General features: G+C 43.2%; 1 protein-coding gene across 1 annotated transcript in view; it reads right to left on the reverse strand.

Moving 5' to 3' along the window:
- The window catches only part of LOC126997850 (uncharacterized), an 86312-nt gene that overhangs the window by 12367 nt on the left and 61364 nt on the right, over window positions 1-12581 (reverse strand). The window lies entirely within an intron of this gene.

Genomic DNA, 12581 nt, shown 5'->3' on the forward strand with positions numbered 1-12581 from the left:
GTATCTGGGAGTGTCTTGCATGTGTGTGTGTGTAATTCACCACAGCCTGATCACGAGTTGGACTCACTTTCGCCAGCAGGTACCCTCCCGACATGAACAAGTGCTCATTATTGTCGATCTCTGGGTACTGCCAGGACCTCACCCACCACACACCCCATCCCCCTTGCTCAAGGGGGGACTGTAAACACTCCTAGTCAACGGAAAGAATCCGGCCTGAGTGGCAGTGTGTGTGTGTGTCTGGCTGGATGTCTAGATCACCACAGGGGTCATAACACATGATAATAGATAAGAGTTATTTTGTATCTGGGGGTGTCTTGCATGTGTGTGTGTGTGTGTGTGTGTGTGTGCATGGCTGGATGTCTAGATCACCACAAGGGTCATAACACATGATAATAGATAAGAGTTATTTTGTATCTGGGGGTGTCTTGCATGTGTGTGTGTGGGTGGTGGCCGAGTACAATGCTTTACATCTTTCAGGGAAGGACACATGATCTCCCTTCCATCACATTTGCACATTCTGCCTGATTCTTCTCTTTCCTCCTCATGGCCTTCAGCATTTCCCAATAGAAAGTCTAAACAAGAAGCAAAGGTTCTAAAAATCACAGGAAATTATTATAAATTTTTATTTTCACATACAGAGCCAATGTCTTTATGTACCTGAAATAACATGAATTATTGATATATATATATATATATATATATATATATATATATATATATATATATATATATATATATATATATATATATATATATATATATATATATATATATATATATATATATATATATATATATATATATATATATATATATATATATATATATATATATATAGTAGTAGTAGCAGAAATATTATTATTATTAGTAGTAGTAGTAGTAGTAGTAGTAGTAGTAGTAGTAGTAGGAGTAATAACAATAGTAGTGGTATAGCGGAATCATTTTAGCGAGTCCGTTGTGGGGTTGTCTCCCACAGGTCTATTCCTCCCCTCCGCTCTGCCACACAGTCCCAGCATCTGTCTCCTCCTCTTGTGTGTTAGCTACAGGCAACACATGAGAGGAAAAAATAGATGTTGTGACTGTGTGGCAGAGCAGAGGGGAGGAAAGGACCCACAGAAGTGAGCGCCTCAATGGACTCGCTAAAATGGTTTCACTTCAGTAGTAAGCAGTGGGGTGATTCAAATTTTTTAAGAGTAGGTTCTCTCTATGAGGGGTTTACCAAAATAAGTTATAAGTAAAAGGTGTTCATGGGGGAAAAATTGAGAACCCCTGATTTAAGCTAACAGTAACAACTGGTTCACAGGATTAAAGAAATTCAAGAACAGGTTCTTGCGAACTGGCTGAATCCCATCACTGGTAGTAAGCCAAGTTGATATTGCATGTGTGTGGGTTGCCTTTACTTACTGTGGGTTTCACTGGCCGTGTTACACTGTTTTTCGCAAATAATTCCTAAACAAATTGTCGGATCAGTATGGTATTTCAACACCAAGCCTTTTACACCCCTACATAATTTATGGCCCACATATCATATTGCTATATGCGTTTGAAGGTTACTCTTGTATATTAAGTGAAGCCAGGAGGTCACGTCTACACTTTCAGAGGACGCGTCCCCACCCCCAAACACCCCACCACCCTCCATATTTCCCCTCCATCCTCCTTTCGTATCCCTCCCCGTCTCCTCCTTACCCTCCCCTCCCCTCATTACTCAATTTCCTGCCTCTTCCATTATGTTATACCGTTTACTTTATGTACTGTACTTATAGCTACATATGTCATATAGGTATGCATCTAAGTAATGCAGTGTGTGCAGCTTTCAATATTACTTAACATGTAACGTGGGAGTACTGCAAGCTTTCATGGAGGCAAAACGTATATCACGTTGTTCATTACTGTATAACATCATGTTTACGCAAATGTAATAGGAGGCAAATGTGCTGTACGTAGGTCCTATGGCCAGCCGAATGAACACGCTCTATTTGTATTACCTGTGGCCTTGACTTTCTTGTAATAACTTGTTCTTCTTTAGAACATAGTGTATTTATCACACAACATGGTCAAGTTGACATTATATTATTTTGTTGACTTGTGTCGTTCATAACCACAGGGTTCCATATAAATTGCACAATTGTTCTTCTCTGCATCACTGCATCTTTGTTTATTGATGCCTAATGGTAATAATGGCGTTGTAGCTTTATCAAGTACATTTGAGGCAATAAATATACAAAATATGCTGTGGGATATTATGAAGTTACTGTATGTTATACATTGTATTATTTTTATGACCACGGGTCCTCTCACTCCTGTACAATGTGGCGAGGCGAAGAACAAATGCCGTCCTGCATCCACGTGGGCAATGGAGCAACATGCCTGACATCGTTGATGGTTGTTGTGCTTGTGCCTCGGTCCTCAATGCAGGACGTTAAGTCACTTCGTTCACGCCACCCGGTCGTGGCGTGACATGACGTATCACTCACTGATTTCATGCTATCAGAGTAGGCGGAGCCCACTACTTTTTTAGTAGAGCATCTTAGTAACTACTATCACCGCCCCAGACGCCAAACAAGGTAGCAAAACCATTCTAATATTTACTCCTAATGTATTCCGTACCAATGTACGTGATGGTATGTAGTACCATACCTCCCTATCACGCACACGCAAAGGGACGGTGATAAAGGGGTTAAGGGAGACGGAGGGGTGGGTGAGGTATAAGGGTAGGGAGGAATAGTCTGGGGTTGGTAGGGGTGTAGGCCAGATTTAGTACCCCACACTGCTCGAATGTGCATACGACCTTAGTGACTATGCCTGCCTTCGCTTAATATACAGGAGTAAACTCCTTCAAAACACATATAGCAATATGCTATGTGGGCCATAAATTATGTGGGTGTAAAAGGCTTGGTGTTGAAATACCATACTGATCCCACAATTTGTTTCTCTCTCTCTCTCTCTATATCTCTCTCTCTCTCTCTCTCTCTCTCTCTCTCTCTCTCTCTCTCTCTCAGGATGTCCCCTACAGTATGTTTACAAACCCCACAGACACATGCCCCCCAGACATATAAAAACCCCTCCCCCTACTCTCTGAAGCGACACCACCCCTGGGATATATGCTCCCTCTTAATTGTGTGTGTGTGTTTACCTGGTTGTAGTACACATGATTTGAGCTAAACTTGTATTGTCGTGTCTTCATATCTCTTTCTGTCCAATTTTGCTTTGAATTCATGGTGTGCGTGAGAGAGAGAGAGAGAGCATACCCCTCTCCCTTCCCCACCCAGGCTTTGATCAGGAGAACAATAAAATGTATCAAGAAATATGTTAATAAATAAATTAAATAAAAAAAATAACTGTGTAAGTCTTCCCCCTGAGAGAGAGAGAGAGAGAGAGAGAGATGAAACTAATAAATCTAAGTTTCCCTCGACATCAAAATCATAAAAGAGGAGGAGGAGCAGAATGGGAGAAGGGAAGGTAACAGAGATGGGAAATATAGAGAAGAAGGAGTAGGAGAAGGAGGAGAAATGGAGATGTAAAGTAGGAAGGAAGGAAGGCAGAACAGGAAATGCAGAGACGCAAGATGCAGGAGAATGACGGAAGAATATTTGGCAGGACGGGGAACACAGGAAAAGGAAAATTAGAAGAGCAAGCGGAAGAATGGGAAATGAACAATAAGGAGAGTAAAGAGAGGGAAATAGGAGGAAGAGGAGGAAGAGGAAATGGAGAATGAACAGTAAGAAGGTAAAGAGAGGGTTATAGGAGGAGGAGGAGGCGGAGGAAATGGGGATTGAACAGTAAGAAGGTAAAGAGAGGGAAATAGGAGGAAGAGGAAATGGGGAATGAACAGTAAGAAGGTAAAGAGAGGGAAATAGGAGGAAGAGGAGGAGGAGGAAATGGGGAATGAACAGTAAGAAGGTAAAGAGAGGGTTATAGGAGGAGGAGGAGGAGGAAATGGGGAATGAACAGTAAGAAGGTAAAGAGAGGGTTATAGGAGGAGGAGGAGGAGGAATTGGGGAATGGGGAATGAACAGTAAGAAGGTAAAGAGAGGGTTATAGGAGGAGGAGGAGGAGGAGGAGGAAATGGGGAATGAACAGTAAGAAGGTAAAGTGTGGGGACTAGGAGGAGGAGGAGGAGGAGGAAATGGGGATTGAACAGTAAGAAGGTAAAGAGAGGGTTATAGGAGGAGGAGGAGGAGGAGGAGGAAATGGGGAATGAACAGTGAGAAGGTAAAGAAAGGGTTATAGGAGGAGGAGGAGGAGGAGGAGGAAATGGGGAATGAACAGTGAGAAGGTAAAGAAAGGGTTATAGGAGGAGGAGGAGGAAATGGGAATGAACAGTAAGAAGGTAAAGAAAGGGTTATAGGAGGAGGAGTAGGAAATGGGGAATGAACAGTGAGAAGGTAAAGAAAGGGTTATAGGAGGAGGAGGAGGAGGAAATGGGGAATGAACAGTAAGAAGGTAAAGAAAGGGTTATAGGAGGAGGAGGAGGAGGAAATGGGGAATGAACAGTGAGAAGGTAAAGAAAGGGTTATAGGAGGAGGAGGAGGAGGAAATGGGGAATGAACAGTATGAAGGTAAAGAGAGGGTTATAGGAGGAGGAGGAGGAGGAAATGGGGAATGAACAGTAAGAAGGTAAAGAAAGGGTTATAGGAGGAGGAGGAGGAGGAATGGGGAATGAACAGTAAGAAGGTAAAGAGAGGGTTATAGGAGGAGGAGGAGGAAATGGGGAATGAACAGTAAGAAGGTAAAGAGAGGGTTATAGGAGGAGGAGGAGGAGGAGGAGGAGGAATTGGGGAATGGGGAATGAACAGTAAGAAGGTAAAGAGAGGGTTATAGGAGGAGGAGGAGGAGGAGGAGGAGGAAATGGGGAATGAACAGTAAGAAGGTAAAGAGAGGGTTATAGGAGGAGGAGGAGGAAATGGGAATGAACAGTAAGAAGGTAAAGAGGGTTATAGGAGGAGGAGGAGGAGGAAATGGGGAATGAACAGTAATAAGGTAAAGTCAGTGTTATAGGAGGAGGAGGAGGAGGAGGAAATGGGGAATGAACAGTAAGAAGGTAAAGAGAGGGTTATAGGAGGAGGAGGAGGAGGAAATGGGGAATGAACAGTAAGAAGGTAAAGAGAGGGTTATAGGAGGAGGAGGAGGAGGAGGAGGAAATGGGGAATGAACAGTAAGAAGGTAAAGAGAGGGTTATAGGAGGAGGAGGAGGAGGAAATGGGGAATGAACAGTATGAAGGTAAAGAGAGGGTTATAGGAGGAAGAGGAGGAGGAGGAGGAAATGGGGAATGAACAGTAAGAAGGTAAAGAGAGGGTTATAGGAGGAGGAGGAGGAAATGGGGAATGAACAGTAAGAAGGTAAAGAGAGGGTTATAGGAGGAGGAGGAGGAGGAGGAAATGGGGAATGAACAGTAAGAAGGTAAAGAGAGGGTTATAGGAGGAGGAGCAGGAGGAGGAGGAAATGGGGAATGAACAGTAAGAAGGTAAAGAGAGGGTTATAGGAGGAGAAGCAGGAGGAGGAGGAAATGGGGAATGAACAGTAAGAAGGTAAAGAGAGGGTTATAGGAGGAGGAGGAGGAGGAGGAGGAAATGGGGAATGAACAGTAAGAAGGTAAAGAGAGGGTTATAGGAGGAGGAGCAGGAGGAGGAGGAAATGGGGAATGAACAGTAAGAAGGTAAAGAGAGGGTTATAGGAGGAGGAGAAGCATAAGAGAAAAAGATAAATATTAGGAAGGAGGAATTAAGGAAAAATGGTACAAAAGGAGGAGGAAATAATATAACAAAGAGGAGACATGAGGGAAGAATATCAGGAAGGAGGAAAACATGGAGAGGACAGAACAAACTATAAATTAGAAGGAAGAGCAGACTACAGAATGGACATCAACTTGCTAGAATCAGTTCAGAGGAGGATGACCAAGATGATTCAGGGGCTGAAGAACCTCCCATATCAAAATAGGCTGAAACATCTAAACTTACATTCACTAGAAAGACGAAGAGTGCGGGGGGGTCTGACTGAAGTATTCAAATGGGTCGAGGGTTACAACAAAGGCGATATAAGTAAAGTACTGAGAATTAGCCAGCAGGATAGAACTCGCAGTAATGGATTTAAATTAGAAAAGTATAGATTTAGGAGAGATATAGGCAAGCACTGGTTTAGTAATAGGGTGGTGGGGGAATGGAATAGACTCAGCAATCACATAGTTAGTGCAGGGACGATAGCTTGTTTTAAGAGTAGACTGGATAGCTACATGGACGAGGACGACAGGTGGCAGTGAGGTGTGGGTGCAGTAAGGTGGCAGGGTACTGGATGCGTGCATAGTACCGCCGGTATAACGAGGATCAAGCCTCTACCTGTAACCCCTGAAACTACACCTCACCCATCGTGAGTAGTGAGGGGGATTCTGGAGCTGCCCTGTGTAGGCCACCCGGCCTCTTGTAGTTTCCCTATGTTCTTATGTTCTTAAGGGTGGAGTGTTGGATGATAGGAATCTTGCACACTACTCCACCTACTACCACTACTCCACCTACTTATACTACTACTGTTACTACGATTCTTGGTCCTCGGCAAAGTCAGTCTTGGGTCATCCTGCCTCTTCTTCTGCTGATAAAGTCTTGATTCCTGAGCTTTTGCTGCTGGCCAGGCACCTCACCTGTTAATGGAGAGAGGTATGTAACAAGTGTGTGTGTGTGTGTGTGTGTGTGTGTGTGTGTGTGTGTGTGTGTGTGTGTGTGTGTGTGTGTTTTTTGTGTGTGTTCTCTCCTGTCTTGACCCCTTGACTGCGTATTTCCTACCACAAGACCTCACCAAGCTACAGGAGTGGAGCAAAAAGTGGCTGCTACAATTCAATGAATAAAAATGTAAAGTCTTGCACCTTGGGAGGGGATATCCAGCACACCAATACCTCATGGGAAACACTCCACTACCCACCACAGAGGCAGAGAAAGACTTGGGACTATATGTGACCAGGCTACCAGTGAAAGTCAAATCCATGCTAATTCCAGCGGACGCTTTTTTTTTTTTTTACAGCTAAGGAGGCAGTTCAAGGGCGTAAAGAAAAAAAAAATATAAAAAAAGCCCGCTACTCACTGCTCCTAAATAGAGGTCAAAAGAGTGTACAAAAGAGAGGTCAATTTCGGGAGGAAAGGTGTCCTGATACCCTCCTCTTGAAAGAGTTCAAGTCGTAGGTAGGAGGAAATACAGATGAAGGAAGATTGTTCCAGAGTTTACCAGCGTGAGGGATGAAAGAGTGATGATGCTGGTTGACTCTTGCATAAGGGGTTTGGACAGTATAGGGATGAGCATGAGTAGAAAGTCGAGTGCAGCGGGGCCGCGGGAGGGGGGGAAGGCATTCAGTTAGCAAGTTCAGAAGAGCAGTCAGCATGAAAATCTCGATAGAAGATAGAAAGAGAGGCAACATGGCGGCGGAATTTGAGAGGTAGAAGACTATCAGTATGAGAAGGAGAGTTGATGAGACGAAGAGCCTTTGACTCCACTATGTCAAGGAGAGCTGTGTGAGTGGACCCCCCCCCCACCCCCCACACAGTACAGGTTACAGTATGAAGTGTTGATCATTCTAGCCTGCCCACCTCTGCTTATATCTCTCCTCATCCTCCTCACTGATATTACTGACGTCACTATCTTAAGATGTAAAGAGCGGAGAGAAATGGCAATAACAACGTGATGGTGCTCATGGAATGCAATAATTACAGAACCAAGTTTACGTCCCTAAAGTTTTATTACGAAAGAATTGTTTGAACAAGGTTAGGGATTTCACACCTGCTTAAATTATTCTTAACCTGTGCTGAGGTAACACTGACAATGTCTTCAGGTACACCTGCCAAGGTAGTAACAGTGGTAGAGCCAGATGTGGAGGTAATAATAGTAGCAAAGGAAGTATTGAAAAAAGTTTAAGAATGTCCCTGAGCTTGGTAGCCATGACCATGTGTCACTGTCAGGGTTACAAAGGGCGCTGCCTCGCACCAAGGACCTGCCATGAGCCAGTATTAACCCCTTGACTGTAGATTTCCCACAGTCAGACCTCACCAAGCTACAGGAATGGGTCAAAAAGTGGCTGCTACAATTCAATGAAGAAAAATGTAAAGTCCTGCATCTTGGGAGGGGATATCCAACATACCAATACCACACACACACACACACACACACACACACACACACACACACACATACACGAGAAACGAGAACGAGAAACGAGAAATTGCTACTAAGAGAAGAACCTTCCAGCAGGAATACTAGAGGACATAATAAAAAGTTGAGGAAGGGAAGATGCTAAAGAGACATAAAGAAATATAGCTTCCCTCAAAGAAATATAGAGGTTTGGAACAGACTAAGTGAAGAAATAGTCTCGGTGAAGAGTGTGCAGAGCTTCAAGGAAAAGTTGGATAATTATAGATACGGAGACGGGACCACACGAGCGTAAGCCCAGGCCCTGTAAAATTACGACTAGGTAAATACAACTAGGTAAATACACACGCACACACACACCAGGATTGGCAAAAGCCAATGGTTTAAAAAAAACAAAAAACGTTTTTTTTTTGGTTTAAACCATTTTTTTTTGGGGGGGGGGTTTAAACCACAGTTTTTTTCTTTCCAGTATTTTTATTCCAGTAATTCTATCCATATATACATATAAAAGTTTGAAAAGGAATTATATGTATCCAGACTGGAGGCTGCAGAACGCTTAACCTCAGACCTTGCTATCATTTCCGATTGGGGTAAAAGGAACCTTGTGTCCTTCAACGCCTTAAAAACCCAGTTTCTCCACCTATCAACTCGACACAATCTTCCAAACACCTATCCCCTATTCTTCGACAACACTCAGCTGTCACCTTCTTCAACACTAAATATCCTCGGTCTATCCTTAATTCAAAATCTCAACTGGAAACGTCACATCTCCTCTCTTACTAAATCAGCTTCCTCGAAGTTGGGCGTTCTGTATCGCCTCCGCCAGTTCTTCTCCTCCACACAGATGCTTTCCATATATAGGGGCGCCTTGTCCGCCCTCATATGGAGTATGCATCTCACGTGGGTGGGGGGGAGGCTCCACTCACACAGCTCTTCTGGATATATTGGATCGAGTCTAAGGCTCTTCGTCTCATCAGCTCTCCTCCTCTTACTGACAGCCTTCTGCCTCTTAAATTCCGCCGCCATGTTGCCTCTCTTTCTATCTTCTATCGATATTTTCATGCTGACTACCTACTCTTCTGAACTTGCTAACTGGATGCCTCCCCCCCTCCCGCGGCCCCGCTTCACACGCCTTTCTACTCATGGTCATCCCTATACTGTCCAAGCCCCTTATGCAAGAGTTAACCAGCATCTCCATTCTTTCATCCCTTTACACTGGTAAACTCTGGAACAGTCTTCCTTCGTCTGTATTTCCTCCTGCCTATGACTTGACCTCTTGCAAGAAGAGTGTATCAAGACACCTCTCCACCCGAAATTGACCTCTCTTTTGGCTACTCTTCACTTTTTACTTTTGTGGGAGCGGCAAGTAGCGGGCTTTTTTTTTTTTTTTTTGTACTCTTTTTGTTGCCCTTAAGCCGCATCCTTTGATGTAAAAATAAATAAATAAATAAATAAAAATATATAGATTTAGAGATGAATTTAGCAATATATTCACTGATCTTCATACAATAAGTAAAAGAGGCAAAATGCAGCTTCTCTAACATGCTTTTTAAATGCAATGTTAAAGAATAGTAAAACATGAAAGACCTCTTCTAATTTTCCAGTTGCATGCTACAAAAACAGTAGAGAGAGAGAGAGAGAGAGAGAGAGAGAGAGAGAGAGAGAGAGAGAGAGAGAGAGAGAGAGAGAGAGAGAGAGAGAGAGAGAGAGAGAGAGAGAGAGAGAGAGAGAGAGAGAGAGAGAGAGAGAGAGAGAGAGAGAGAGAGAGAGAGAGAGAGAGAGAGAGAGAGAGAGAGAGAATTACATAGAATTACATAGTAAATCAGACCACACAGACCCCATGGTCCAGACTTGGTGGTCTGTCCTTAAACCTAAGTGATTTTACATTAATCAGAAGGCTCCAAAACGTTGCATTTCTACTCCAGTTGATATTAAGTTGAAGGAAGTGACGGTCGAGCTTATTTTTGAAGAAGTCAATCGTGTTACACTGGACCACTGATGGTGAAAGCTTATTCCATTCTCGCACTACAACGTTGGTGAAGAAAAATTTGGTGCAGTCTGAATTTACTTGTCTACATCTGAGTCTTACGCCATTGTTCCTCGTGCGCAAAGTGTCATCGATCATAAACAATGTTGATCTGTCTACATTCGTGAAACCATTAAGTATTTTAAAACATTCGATCAGTTTTCCTCGGAGGCAACGTTTCTCAAGAGAGAACATGTTAAGGGTAGAAAGCCATTCTTCGTAGGATTTGTTGCGCAAGGAAGGGATCATTTTCGTTGCCCGACGCTGAACACCTTCTAATTTAGCAATATCCTTTGCATGGTAGGGAGACCAAAACTGTACCGCATATTAGTATGGAGTATGCATCTCATGTGTGGGGGGGCTCCACTCACACAGCTCTTCTGGACAGAGTGGAGGCTAAGGCTCTTCGTCTCATCAGCTCTCCTCCTCATGCTGATAGTCTTTTACCTCTTAAATTCCGCCGCAATGTTGCCTCTCTTTCTATCTTCTATCGATATTTCCACGCTGACTGCTCTTCTGAACTTGCTAACTGCATGCCTCCCCCCCTCCCGCGGCCCCGCTGCACTCGACTTTCTACTCATGCTCATCCCTATACTGTCCAAACCCCTTATGCAAGAGTTAACCAGCATCTTCACTCTTTCGTCCCTCACGCTGGTAAACTCTGGAACAATCTTCCTTCATCTGTATTTCCTCCTGCCTACGACTTGAACTCTTTCAAGAGGAGAGTATCAGGACACCTCTCCTACCGTATTTGATCTTGCTTTCGGCCACCTCTTTTGTTTCTTTTTAAGGAGCAGCGAGTAGCGGGCTTTTTTTTTATTGTTTTCTTTTTTGTGTGTGCCCTTGAGCTGCCTCCTTTGTTGTAAAAAAAAAAAAAAAAATTCCAAGTGGGGTCTGACTAAACTATTGTAGAGCGGGAGTGTTACATCTTTATTCTTGAATAAAAAGTTTCTTTTAATGAAGCCCAACATTCTGTTCGCTTTATTTGCTGCATCGATGCATTGCTGTGAGAATTTGAGGTTTGACGCGATTTTGACCCCCAAGTCCTTGACGCATTGAACGCTTTTGAGTTTAACGCCGCGCATTTCGTAATCGAACTTCTTATTCCTCGTTCCAACTTGAAGGACCTGACACTTGTTTACGTTAAAGGGCATCTCCCATCTATTAGACCAAGCTGAAATTTTGTGCAAATCCTCTTGGAGGCTTTGCCTGTCTTCGTCAGTGAGAACCGAGTTACCAATCTTTGTGTCGTCTGCAAATTTACTAATGCGGTTATTGAGTCCAACATCCACGTCGTTGATGTAAATAATGAAGAGCACTGGGCCAAGAACCGAGCCCTGAGGGACGCCACTAGTGACCGGCGCCAACTCTGAGTTAAATCCGTCAATCACTACTCTTTGTTGTCTGTTGCTCAACCAATTCGCGATCCATTGGTTTACTTGACCGTCAATACCTATTTGCTTTAATTTGTAAAGTAATTTATGATGCGGGACTTTATCAAACGCTTTCTGGAAATCAAGATAGACTACGTCCAGTGATTTGGTTACGTCATAAACAGTGAAGAGGTCGTTATAAAAGGTTAATAGGTTTGATAGGCAGGATCTTTTGTTTCGGAAGCCATGTTGTGAGTCTCCAATTAATGAGTGGCTTTCAAGGTAACTCACAATTTTGTCTCTAATTATGGCCTCAAGTAGCTTACCTACAACCTAAGTTAGACTAATGGGCCTGTAATTACCTGATACTTTTTTGTCTCCTTTCTCAAAAATCGGTGTCATGTTAGCCTTCTTCCAATCTGAAGGGACGATGCCTTGTCGCAAGGACATATTGAATATGGTTGTGAGTGAGGAGAGTATTTCGCTCTTTGTTTCTTTCAGCAGAGTTGGATATACTTTGTCAGGTCCAGGACTTTTATTTGTTTTAAGTGATTTGAGGGCTTTAAGGACTTCATCGGGTTTTATTTCAAAGTTAGGCAATACATGCTCTGGATTCACATTAGTGCTGGTGTTGGTGGTAGTGGTGGGAGGACTGTTATTATCAAACACCGAGGAAAAGTAATTGTTTAATAGGTTTGCAACGTGTTGGCTGTCAGTCACTAGTGCACCGTCGCTGTTTGTTAAGGGTCCAGTTCCACTTCTGATCGCCTTTCTGTTGTTTATGTAACTGAAGAAGGATTTCGGATTATTTTTACAGTTGGCTGCAATATTTTCTTCATAATTATCTACGCTTTGCCTGACGCACTAATCTGTTCACTCGTCGCCTGGCATCATTGTAGAGTCTAATGTTTTCGGGCGTGCTTTGTTCTTTCTTTAACCTGTTAAACAATTTTCTCTCCTTGACTGAGTGTTTAATATCGCTATTAAACCAAGGTGGACTTGTATTAGTGTTAGTTCGCTTCTCGCATAAGGGGACAAATGTGTCCTGCTGAGTGAG

The sequence above is a fragment of the Eriocheir sinensis genome, chromosome 13 (genome assembly GCF_024679095.1).
Source record: "Eriocheir sinensis breed Jianghai 21 chromosome 13, ASM2467909v1, whole genome shotgun sequence".
In the NCBI taxonomy this organism is placed as follows: Eukaryota; Metazoa; Arthropoda; class Malacostraca; order Decapoda; family Varunidae; genus Eriocheir; species Eriocheir sinensis.